The following is a 13,202-nucleotide window of genomic DNA, read 5'->3' as shown; positions in this document are numbered from 1 at the left end:
AATACTCTGCCTTGTGAGAGTCTTCTCCCAATCACCCACCCCATGCCTTAAAACCCTTTACCCTTTGCTCATTTCCCCATTTTGAGACACTGTGAAGACACTATGGAGGATAATTAGAGACACAGAGAAGAAGGTGATATCAAGATACAAGTGGGCTGGGCACGGTGGCTCACGCCTGTAACCCCAGTACTTTGGGAGGTCGAGGCGGGCAGATCACTTTAGGTCAGGAGTTTGAGACCAGCCTGGCCAACATGATGATACCCTGGTGCTGCGTGACTATAGTCCCAGCTACTCGGGAGGCTGAGGCAGGAGAATTGCTTAAACCCGGGAGGCAGAGGTTGCAGTGAGCTGAGATTGTACCAGTGGACTCTAGCTGTTAAGACAACAGCAAGATGAACTCCAGACCAGTGCTTCTCAGATTTTTCTGTGCAAAAGACTCCCTTGGGGAGCTTGTTAAAATGCAGATTCAGAGTCAGTAGGTCTTGGTGAGGTCTGAGATTCTGCCTTTCCAACAAACTCCCAGGTGATACCGATGCTGCCGGCCTGAGGACCCCAATTTGAGTAACAAGGATCCAAATCAGGCTTTGGTAAAATTTATCTGGAAAGGGCCAGATAGCATATAATTTAGGCTTTGAGAGTGCATTCGTTTCTTACTGCTACTGTAACAAATTATTGCAAATTTAGAGGTTTAAAACAACACCCATTTATAACCTCACACTTCTTTGGTTGGAAGTCTAACACTGTGGGCTCAGCTGGTTAGTGTCTCAAAAGACCAAAGTCAAGGTGTTGATAGAGCCTCAGTTTCTGGAGGCTCTGGGGAGGGCATCAGCTTCCAAAATCAGCCGGGTTGCTGGCAGAATCCAGTTCACTGTGGCTGGAGGCCCTCATTTCCTTGCTGGCTGTCAGCTTCTCTCAGCTCCTTCAGGCAGCCTGTGCTCCTTGTCACATTGCCCCCGCTTCATCTTCAAACCAGCAACAGCACTTCAAATCCTTCTCATGCTTTGGATCTCTCTAACTCCCGCTGGAGAAAGGTCTTTGCTTTTAAGAGCTCATAGGATCAGATAGGGCCTACCTGGATAATCCGGGACACTCTCCCTATCTCAAGGTCTGTAACCTTAACTATATCTGCAAAGTCCCTTTTGCCATGGAAGGTAATATATTCACAGGTTCCAGGGAGAAGGCTGAGGAGGGCCCTTATGCTGCCTACCACAGAGTGCCATATTGTCTCTGTTGCAACTACTCAGTGAGGCTTTGCAGTGTGACAGCAGCCCTAGAAAATATGGAAACAATTGAGTCAGACTGTGAGCCAATAAAACTTTTTATTTATGGACACTGAAATTTGAATTTCACATAAATTTTCCATATCACAAAATAATATTCTTTTAATCTTTTTCTAACAACGTAATAATATAAAAATTAGGGCTGGGTATGGTGGCTCACGCCTGTAGCCCCAGCACTTTGGGAGACCGAGGTGGGTGGATCATCTGAGGTTCAAGACCAGCCTGACCGGCATAGTGAAAACCCGTCTCTACTCAAAATACAAAAATTAGCTGGCTGTGGTGGTGCACGCCTGTAATCCCAGCTACTCAGGAGGCCGAGGCAGGAGAATTGTTTGAACCTGGGAGGTGGAGGTTGCAGTGAGCTGAGATCGCACCACTGCACTCCAGCCTGGACGACAAGAGTGAAACTGTGTCTCAATAAATAAATAAATAAATAAACAGGCCGAGCATGGTGGCTCACACCTGTAATCACAGCACTTTGGGAGGCCAAGGTGGGCAGATCACCTGAGGTCAGGAGTTCCAGACCAGCCTGGCCAACATGGCGAAACCCTGTCTCTACTAAAAATGCAAAAATTAGCCGGGTGTGGTGGTGGTCACCGGTAATCCCAGCTACTCGAGAGGCTGAGGCAAGAGAATCACTTGAACCTGGGAGGTAGAGGTTACAGTGAGCTGAGATCACGCCATTGCACTCCAGACTGGCGACAGAGAGAGACTCCGTCTCAAAATAAATAAATAAATAAAAATAAAATAAATTATAATAATGTAAAAATTATTCTCAGCTCATGGGGCAGTACAAAAACAGGTAGATTTGGCCCATAGGCTGTAGGTTGCAGATGCCTAATGTAATTTTTTTTTTTTTGAGTCTTGCTCTGTTGCCCAGGCTGGAGCGCAGTGACGTGATCACAGCTCATTGCAGTCTCAACCTCCTGGGCCCCCGATCTTCCCACCTCAGCCTCCTGAGTAGCTGGGACTACGGGTACCCACCATCATATCTGGCTAATTTTTACATTTTTTGTAGAGACAAGGTCTCCTTGTGTTGCACAGGCTGGTCTCGAACTCTTGGGCTCAAGCAATCCTCCCACCTTAGCCTCCCAAAATGTTGGGATTATAGGCGTGAACCATCACACTCAGCCCCTAATCTAAATCTTAATCCCTTTTGTCTCATACTGTAAGCCTGAAAAGGGCAAGACTATTCTCTCTGACTTTTGGTGCCTTGTGGATGCTTCTTAAATGAGTAAACATTTGACCAAAGCACTTACCTATAGAAAGAGTTTAGATGTCTAATTGCGGTTCTTTTTTTTTTTTTTTTAATGTGTGGAAAAATAAAAAAAAAATTAAAAAAAAAGAGAAAGATTCTAGATGTTTAGGTGATGTTTATGGGGAAGGAGGAAATAGAAATATTTGCTCAGGAAACTGGTCCTTTTGTAAGTTCAGAGATGGGTTATATTTGAGAAAATGAGCTTTTTTAAGGGAAAATGCAAACATGTAGTTGTTAAATCAGCCACATTCTACTTTGAGGTTTGATAGCATCTTCAGGTAGGCAGGTAAAAATAATGATAAGAGTAATCTGATCTCACGCTTCAGGAGGTTTACAGATTTTACAGATAATCCAAGATGATACAGGAGGGTTTTTTTTTTGTTGTTGTTACTCCAGCTTGGTCTACCTGAAACTTGGTAGATTCCATTTGCAGTCTTTTCAAATACTAGTCCCTAGGGACAAAACTTTTACATTAACTAAATTGATAATATGGTTAGGTGTGTGGGAAAGCCCATTTGCTCCTAGAAGCAAGGCATTAAAATTATTATGCATCATAAAGTAATTGTGTAATGAGGTATAATCTGGGGTATTAGCAATGTATGAAAGGTGGGGTTGGAACTGACGATAATGATATCTTAATTTCTCGAATCTATCTTTTAGGAAAAATCAAATTTGAATGTCATGTGACAGCCATTCCAAGTCCAATAAATCATATGGCTTTGGTCGTGTTCTCCAGACCGGGATCCTGAGACCTGGATTCAAATACAAATGATTTAGTAAGGAAGTACTCCCAGGAGAAACCAATAAGAGATAATGGAGTGGAAGAGGGAAGACATGGAAAAATGGAAGAAGCAAATAAGACTGCACTCTCAAGCCAAGTCCCAGCCTCAGCTTGATCCCGTGGAAAGCTCTGAAACAAATTATACCTCCAAGCTGCAGAGGCAAGGAGCTGGAATTTCCTAGCTGCACAGGTCCGGTCAGTCATTGGTTAAGGCTGCCTGAGGCGAAGTAAACTCTTAGGCATTCCTTGCTCTCTATACAAGTAGGCAAAGTAGCTCTAGCAGCCCAAGTTTAGGCCTCCAAAGAGTGTCACAGGTGCAGGCCACACACAGAAGCTGGGGGTGGGGGCTCATAGAAAATGTAACAGGAATCCAAAGGCATTTGTTTAGAGCACCACCACGCTTCTATAAATGCATGGAGATTTCGTATCTTGGGAAAAAAAATTGCATCTGTCTCTCTCTCTCTCTTTCTCTCTAACACTGCTGAGAATGAGAATGTCTTCTGATACTTGTCCGTCACAATTTTTTTTTTGAGACGGAGTCTTTGTCGCCCAGGCTGGAGTGCAGTGGCACGATCTCGGTTCACTGCAAGCTCCGCCTCCCGGGTTCAAACAATTCTTCTGCCTCAGTCTTCCGAGTAGCTGGGACTATAGTCACGTGCCACTGCACCTGGCTAATGGCTAATGTTTGTATTTTTAGTAGAGACGGGTTTTACCATGTTGGCCAGGCTGGTCTTGAACTCCTGACCTCAGGAAATCCACCTGCCTCGGCCACCCAAAGTGCTGAGATTATAGGTGTGAGCCATGCGCCCGGCCACTGTGAGTCACATTTAATAAAGAAAAATACATAAATGCTAGGAAATTTTCTCTGGAATCCATAACTCCCAGTAGACAGGAAGGGAAACAAATTCTTTCTCATTTTGGTTTGTTTTACCGTTTTCTGTTCATTCTGTTTATGTATTTATTTTTCTTTTTTGTAGAGATAGGGTCTTGCTATGTTACCCAGGCTGGTCTATAACTCCTGGCCTCAAACAATCATCTTGCTTCAGCCTCCCAAAGTACTGGAATTATAGGTGTGAGCCACTGCACCTGGCTTGTTTATTTATTTTAAATTTAGTTTTTGAATAGGTAATGTAGTCTTATGATTCAAAAACTTGAAACTGGCTGAGCGTGATGGCTCATGCTTGTAATCCCAACACTTTGGGAGGCTGAGGAGGGTGGATCCCCTGAGGTCAGGAGTTTGAGACCAGCGTGGCCAACATGGCGAAACCCGGTGTGTGACACAGGCGTGTGACACCTGTAGAGACCTGTAATCCAGCTACTTGGGAGGCCGACGAAGGAGAATCACTTGAACCTGGGAGGCAGAGGTTGCAGTGAGCCAAGATCGTGCCATTGCACTCCATCCTGGGCAACAGAATGAAAGTCTGCCTCAAAAACAAACAAAGAAATTGGAAAGTACAATAGGATATACAGTAAAAAGCTTCTTGCTCAACCTTGTCCCTCATCTGCCAAGACATCTCCTTTACTACTTTTCTTAGTTTATGTGTTGACATGAAAGCAAATGTGAGTATAAACTTTTAGCCCCCCTCCCCACTTTATACCAAAGACAGAACACTGTAAAAACTGCTCTACATACTGTCCCCCAGGCTGGATTGCAATGGTACAATCTCAGGTCACTGCAACCTCCACCTACTGGGTTCAAGCGATTCTCCTGCCTCATCCTCCCAAGTAGCTGGGACTACAGGCATTCGCCACCATGCCTGGCTAAGTTTTTTAATTTTTAGTAGAGACGTGGTTTCACCATGTTGACCAGGCTGGTCTCGAACTCCTGACCTCAGGTGATCCACCCGCCTTGGCCTCCCAAAGTGTTGCAATTAAAGGTGTGAGCCACCACACCTGGCCTACACTTACTGTGTTTCAGAGTTTTTGTTTGTTGTTTGTTTTTTTGACAAGGAATCTCTCTCCTGTAGCGCGGGTTAGCATGCAGTGGCGTGATCTCGGCTCACTACAACCTCTACCTCCTGGGTTCAAGCGATTCTCCTTCCTCAGCCTCCGGAGTAGCTGGGATTACAAGTGTGTGTCACCACGCCTGGCTAAATTTTGTATTTTAATAGAGATGGGGTTTCATCATGTTGGCCAGGTTGGTCTCAAACTCCTGACCTCAGGTGATCCACTCACCTTGGCCTCTCAAAGTGCTAGGATCACAGGTGTGAGCCACCGCACCCGGCCTCAGAGTTCTTTTTAAATCAGTACAAAGAGAACTCTCTCTCCCTCTTGTTGTTAACATCTGCATAGTGTTTCATTGGATGAATATGTAAACATTTACTGAACCAGTTCCTATTGATGGTCGTTTGCATTGTTCTTGATCTTTTGCAGTCACAAACAGTGCTGAATTGAGTAACCTTGTACTTATGTCATTTTCCACGAATGCATGTATATCTGTGGAATGAATTCCCTAAACTTTAATTGCTCACTTAAGGGTAAATGAATTTATCATTTTGATAGCTGTGGCTAAATTACCTTCCAAAGAGTTTCTCTATCAGCTTACATTCCCATCAGCAATACATGAAAATGTCTGCTCCCCAACATCCTCACCAACAGAATGTGTTATTCAACTTTTAGATTTGTGCCAATCTTGTAGGTAAAAGATGCTATCTTAGCATAGTTTTAATTTACATTTCTTTAATTTTGAGTGAAATTGAGCATCTTTTCACATGACGTGTAGACTCTTGATGTACAAAATTTCCTGTTCATTCAAAGAGTGAGATCCTTGCCAGCACTTAGAAAGCTGAAGTGAGTCGAGACTTCACGCTTTCTGGAACCCAGACCAGAATTACGAAGTACCTTAGAAGTCATTTAGTTCAGTCCTTGTCTAATGCCTAAATGATGTCTCTGCCTTCCCTAGTAGAATTATTCAGAGTTAAGTAGTTCATAAAATTGAAGCCATCTTTATGTGGGTCTAAAAGTTAGAAAGTTTTCATATTGAGCCAAAATCTTCTTGTAATTTCTGCATGACAGTAATTACAGTATGCTCTTGTTAAAATATACTATTCTCTTATATTACAATAAGTATACCACAGAGAAATAATATTGGCTTCAAATGTCAGTAGCACACTGAACTTCTTCCTCGTTTATATTACATCTGACTTATATGTAGTCAGAGGGAAAAATATATTAAATATTGTTTTCATCACACATAGAAATCACATTTAAAATGTAATTGCCACCTATGTAGTATTTTGGCTAAAAATGTATAACCTGAATCTCACTGTGGGGAAATCTCAATATTAAATTGGAAGACATTCTACAAAAGAACTGGCTTGTACTAGGACAAATATTAATGTCGGCCGGGAGCAGTGACTCATGCCTGTAATCCAGCACTTTGGGAGGCAGAGGCAGGTGGATCACCTGAGGTCAGGAGTTCGAGACCAGCCTGGCCAACATGGTGAAACCCCGTATTACTAAAAATACAAAAATTAGCCAGGCATGGTGGTGTGTGCCTGTAATCCCAGCTAACCAGGAGGCTGAGAAAGGAGAATCACTTGAACCCCGGAGGCAGAGGCTGCAGTGAGCTGAGATTGTACCATTGCACTACAGCCTGGGTGACAGAGCAAGACTCTGCCTGAAAAAAAAGAAAGAAAACTGTAATGTCACGGAAGACAAAGAAAGCCTAAGGAGCTGGTCTAGATTAAACGAGACTAAAGAGATGTTCCCTGAGGTGGGAGGATCTGTTGAGCCCAGGACTTTGAGACCAGCCTGGGCAACATACTGAGACCGGGTCTCTACAAATAAAAATAAAAATAGATGGGCATAGTGGTGTATGCTTATAGTCCCAGCTACTTGGGAGGCTGAGGCAGGAGGATTGCTTGAGCCCAGGAGTTTGAAGCTGCAATGAGCTAGAATTATGCCACTGCACTTCAACCTGGGAGCAAGACCCTGCCTCTAAAAGTAAAAAAAAGAGAGAGAGAGAGAGACAGATGCCAGTTAATTGCAATCTGTGATCCTGAATTGGATTCTAGATCAGGGAAGAGGAAAAAATGCCATAAAGAATATTACTGGGACAATTGGCAATATTTGAATATGGATTATATTTCAGATAATATCATTACATCATCAATACATTTTCTGATTGTAATAATTGCGCTGTGATTATGTAAGAGACTGTCTTCGTTCCTGGGAAATGCACACTGAAGAATTTAGGGGGAAAGGAACATGATGTCTGCAGTTTCCTGCCAAATGGTTAAAAAAAAATTTAAAAGGCCGGGTGCAGTGACTTACATCTGTAATCGCAGAACTTTGAGAGACTGAGGTGGGAGGGATTGCTTAAGCCCAGGAGTTCGAGACCAGCCTGGACAACATGGCAAAACCCTGTCTAGGCCAGGTGTGGTGGCTCATGCCTGCAAACCCAGCACTTTGGGAGGCTGAGGCGGGTGGATCACCTGAGGTCAGGAGTTCGAGACCAGCCTGGCCAACATGGTAAAACCCCATCTCTACTAAAAATACAAAAATTAGCGAGGCGTGATGGTGGGCAACTAATCCCAGCTACTTGAGAGGCTGAGGCAGGAGAATCCCTTGAACCCGGGGGGCAGAGGTTGTCATTGTACTCTAGCCTGGGCAAGAAGAGTGAAACTCCATCAAAAATGAATTTCTTTTTTTTTGTCCAAAAAAAAAAAATTTTTTTCCTTTAAAATAAAATGCACAACCAAAACTTAGGGTTTGAAGCAGTAGGGAAGACAGGAGATAGCAGGGAGCCCATTTTAGGGTAGGGATCTGCACCTCACCCCTGTATGCCATACCTTTGCAAAGGAGGGCAGGGGTCTATAAGTCAGAACTTTCAGAAGAGAGAAGAAAATATATGCTGTGCTGGTACTTTTTCTGTAGGAGGTTGGTCATCCTTTAGGTACACACCACCACCTCCACCCGATGACATCAGAACAACAGACTGGTAGAGCCCTTGGAAATCATACAGCTCACCCATTCTCCATCAGACACACAGACGTGCTGATGCTTAGCTAGGGAAGGGTACATACCCTGCGGCACACACCACATCAAAAAGGTGAAGTCGGGACTAGAACACCTGAGCAGCTTTAGCAGGGGACTGTGGCCACAGGCCTGGATATGCACAGTAGACCATGAAATATGTTAGTTGGCCAGGTGTGGTGGCTCATGCCTGTAATCCCAGCACTTTGGGAGCCTGAGGCGGGTGGATCATGAGGTCAGGAGTTCGAGACCAGCCTGGCCAACATGGCGAAACTCTGTCTCTACTAAAAAATACAAAAATTAGCCAGGCATGGTAGTGCATGCCTGTAGTCCCAGCTGCTTGGGAGGCTGAGGCAGGAGAACAGCTTGTAATAATACAAAACTAGGCGGGTGTGGTGGCGGGTGCCTGTAATCCCAGCTATTCGGGAGGCTGAGGCAGGAGAATTGCTTGAACCTAGGAGGTGGAGTTTGCAGTGAGCTGAGATCGGGCCACTGCACTCTAGCCTGGGTGACAAAGCAAGACTCTGTCTCAAAAAAAAAAAAAAAAAAAAAAAAAGAAAGAAAGAAAAAGAAAAAGAAAAGAATGACCCCATGGAGAGCTACGGCTGTGGTTCTCGGGGAGCAGCCACTGCTGGGGGGCTCCTGACCTTCGCGAAAGGTGCTATGTAAAGGTCAGAAACTGGATGGTGGTCATGAACCTCAGGATGTTTTTTAAGCACCAAATGTTGGAGGTCTCTGCCAGCTCAGCTTCTTGGGGCCTCTCAGGTAAGGGTGACGTTGCTTGAGGACCCCTATGCCCATATGAGGGGTGGAGAGGAGAAGCCAGCCGCACTGGGGTGAGCCTTGGCGTATGCCCTTCTTACCCTTCCCCCATCTTCAGTGAGGCAAAGAGAGGATGTAGGGTAGGGAAGGCCAGAATGGCATCTTGTTTCTTGTTTCTGGGCAGTGGGCTGCCTCCCAATCAGGACTAAAGGGTTTGGAATTGCTGTTTCTCAGGCTGAGACGTTATGAGCCCCTCCTTGTCCCTGAAGTCCCACCAGGCCGTCATGTTGAACGCCATGTCAGTTAGGACAACAGTGTATTCCAGGATGGCAAAGATGGTGTACACTCCAGCCTCGCAATACATGTTGTGCCGGAAGTAGACAGCCAGCGCCAAGAAGGAGATGAAGTTGACGATGAAGAGCCACTGTTCCCAGCTGTAGGACTTGGGATCCTCCTGACTTACTGTGTGCCTCTTGGTCAGTTGCCAGAGAATGCAGGTGAGGAGCCTGTGCCCGAGGGATGAGGCGATGAACACAATGAAAGCGTTTTCGTGGAAGGTGAAGTCCTCAGAGGGGGAGATGTAAGTGAGCACTAGCAACGCGAGGTTCTCCACATTGAGTCCGAAGTTGATGGGGCAGAGTGGGCGGTAGCAGGAACGTGGGGAGGCGCAGCTGAGGTAGTTGTTCCTGTAGGCAAAGGCCATCAAGAAGCGAGGCGCCGATGCAGAAACGCCACAGGTAGCGCTGGGGCACTGCCCCGCCAATGGCCGAGCTCACCGAGGGCACCCCACAAGAGGATGCAGAAGAGGAAAGCGGCGACAAGTGGATAGCAGACCGTGACCAGGGCCACCGGGGTGAAGCCGTACCAGGGTCCCATCCCGGTCCAGTGACAGTGTGGGACCTGGTACATCTTGTCAGACCTCTCAGCTGCATTCCATCACCATGCCATTCTCGGGCCGTCCCTCTGATTGGCTCAACCTCCCGCAGCCTGAGTCTCTGCGCTTTTTTTTTTTTTTTTTTTTTTTTTTTTGCTATGAAAATGCTTTATTAGGCAAAACCGCATACTATAAAAGTGTGCAACAGGAGACGTAAAGACACAAAGCAGTGCATAGTGACACATGGCTATCAGAACACACTAAAGAAGGCACACTGCTTCCCCCCTTTACCTAGAAAAGGAAACAAAAAAAAAAAAAAGGAAAACAAACACAACATAACACAACAACAACAACAAAACCCCTCTGTCTCAAAACACACACACACACACACACACACACACACACACACACACACACACACACAATAGCCGGGCGCGGTGGTGCGCACCTGTAGTCCCAGCTACTTGGGGGGCTGAGGTGGGAGGACGGCTTGAGTCTAGGAGGCAGAGGCTACAGTGAGTTGTGATCATGCTGCTGCACTCCAGCCTGGGCAACACAGCAAGACTCTTTCTCAATAAGTAAAATAAAGTAAAATAAAATAAAATAAAGGTAAAAAAAGGAAAAATACAGAAAAAAAGACAATGATAAAGCAAATGTGGCAAAATGTTAATTGCTAAATGTGAGTAAAGGATGTTTGGGATTTTATTATACTATTCTAGCAACTTTTCTGAGTATATTTAAAATTATTTCAATATAATTAATTTTAATTTTAATATAATAATGTAAATACTTTTGGAAGAGCGACTTAAGTACAATAACCTTTTGAAAGAGAACTTTCCACCAACATGTAGATGACTGCTATGAGCACTTTTACTGAAACAGGATGGGTAGCCATTGATTAAATCTAGACTAGTTGGAAATCACGTATGGCCCGCTAGAATCACTTTATAAATCAAACTAAGAGAATTGGCTTTTGAAAACTGGCTTGTTTTCCTCCTGGACATACTCATTTGGATGATGATGATGATTATTATTATTATTATTTTAAGACAGAGTTGCTGTCACCCATACTGGAGTGCAGTAGCGCAATCTCAGCTGACTGCAACCTCTGCCTCCCAGGTTCAAGCGGTCCTTCTGCCTCAGCCTCCCAAGTAGCTGGGATTACAGGTGCCCATCATGATGCCTGGCTAATTTTTGTATTTTTAGTAGAGACAGGGTTTAGCCATGTTGGCCAGGCTGGTCTTGAACTCCTGACCTCAGTCCACTGCGCCTGGCTCATTTGTACTATTTTAATCAATAAGATCACAGTGTGCATAAGAGTAGAAAGGAAGGGCGATCAGCTGTGTTATCTCCACTGTCCCAGTGCCACCTATCCAATCACAGAGGTGGTTGTGGATCAGACAGAAGTTTGTCAAAAGTACTATGGAATCCCAGCACTTTGGGAGGCCAAGATGGGGGGATCGCTTGAGCTCAGGAGTTCAAAACCAGCCTGGCCAATGTGGTGAAACCCGGTCTCTACTAAAAATAAAAAAATTGCCTGGGCATGGTGACAGGCACCTGTAATCCTAGCTAGTTGGCAGACTGAGGCAGGAGGATTGCTTGAACTTGGGAGGTGGAGGTTGCAGTGAGCTGAGATTGTGCCACTGCACTCCAGCCTGGGCGGCAGAGCAAGACTGTGTCTCAAAAAAAAAAAAAAAAAAAAAAAGTGTTATGAAGAAAAAAAGTGAGTGTGGTAGTAAAAGCCACAATAACGAGAAAGGTGATGGAGGAGGCAAAGAGGGCTGTGGGAATTTACTATAATTAAATATAAGTGAATGTGCCTGGGTGTGTTTACGGGTGGGCGGAATTGGTATGTCAAGCAGAAAAGCAATGGAGTAGATTATTCTTCAGTGATTGCCACATTCTTACTGAAAAATAAACCACCTCAAAACCTGGTGGCTTAAAACAACATTCATTAATTTGCACTCCCACATCTGCAGGTTGGCTGTGGGGTCAGCTGGTATGGGCTGGGCTCAGCTGGGGTTGGCTGGAAGCCCGGGCTGGGAGCCGCTCTGCTCCACACACATTGCTCATCCTCCTTCAACCAGCAGGCTTGCCAGAACATGCCAATTCCCACGGCGATGGCAAGCGAGGGGAAAAGCAACCCAGCTGCGCAAGCACATTTCAAGCTCCTGTTCGCATCACTTTAGCTTAATATCCCTTTAGCGAAAGTGAGTTACATGGCTGAGCCTGAAGCTTAGGAGTGGAGAAACAGACTCCACCTCTGACGGGAAGAACTGCGACGTTACCAGGCAAAGGATATGAATCTAGCAAGGGAGAAAGAGATGGGAACAGTAATGTGATGCCCCCCAAAGTCTGTTTTTTCCCCCTCATTAGAAGGCAAATTGTTCCAATTATCTGTGTTTGAAGATTTACACTTTCCTTTTTTTTTTTTTTTTCTGATGAGCTTATGAATACACTGCCAGGCAACATCTTTCTGGCCCACGAAAAAGACTGTCCTTCATTGCTAGCCCTGTCCTTTCTGCCAAGCCACTTCACATTAGAGGCAGCATAGCATGAAGACAGGCAGTACAGTGTAATGATTTAGAACTGTTTAAATTCTAGTTTCTTTACTTACTGTGTGACCCTGAGCAAATCACTGAACTGTGCCTTGATCTCTTCACCTGTAAAATGGAGAGGATAATAATGGCACCCACGGCACAACTGTGAAGATTGAGTAAACTTATCACACTACTTGGCACATATGTAGTTCATATGGTTTGTCTGTGTCCCCATCCAAAGCTCATCTTGAATTGTACCTCCCATAATCCCCACAAGTTGTAGGCGGGACCAGGTGGGAGATATTGAATCACGGGGGCGGTTCCCCCCATACTGTTCTCATGGTTAGTGAATTAGTCTCACAAGATCTGATGGTTTTTTAAAGGGAATCCTCTTTTGCTGGGTTCTCATTTCTCTCTTGCCTGCCGCCCTGTAAAACATTCTTCCTTTGTCTTCTGCCATGACTGTGAGGCCTCCCCAGCCATATGGAACTGTGAATCCTTTAAACCTCTTTCCTTTATAAATTACCCAGTCTCGGCCGGGCGCGGTGGCTCAAGCCTGTAATCCCAGCACTTTGGGAGGCCGAGGCGGGTGGATCACGAGGTCAAGAGATCGAGACCGTCCTGGTCAACATGGTGAAACCCCGTCTCTACTAAAAATACTAAAAATTAGCTGGGCATGGTGGCGTGTGCCTGTAATCCCAGCTACTCAGGAGGCTGAGGCAGGAGAATT

At 45.1% G+C, this 13,202-nt stretch overlaps 1 pseudogene; it reads right to left on the bottom strand.

Moving 5' to 3' along the window:
- Positions 1-9,263: 9,263 nt before the first annotated feature.
- LOC101041796 (post-GPI attachment to proteins factor 2-like) lies at positions 9,264-9,967 on the bottom strand (annotated as a pseudogene).
- Between the last annotated feature and the right edge of the window lie 3,235 nt (positions 9,968-13,202).

The sequence above is a fragment of the Saimiri boliviensis genome, chromosome X (assembly GCF_048565385.1).
Source record: "Saimiri boliviensis isolate mSaiBol1 chromosome X, mSaiBol1.pri, whole genome shotgun sequence".
Classification (NCBI taxonomy): domain Eukaryota; kingdom Metazoa; phylum Chordata; class Mammalia; order Primates; family Cebidae; genus Saimiri; species Saimiri boliviensis.
Note: the sequence above shows the minus strand (reverse complement) of the source record. Positions and strands in the feature narration are given on the sequence as shown.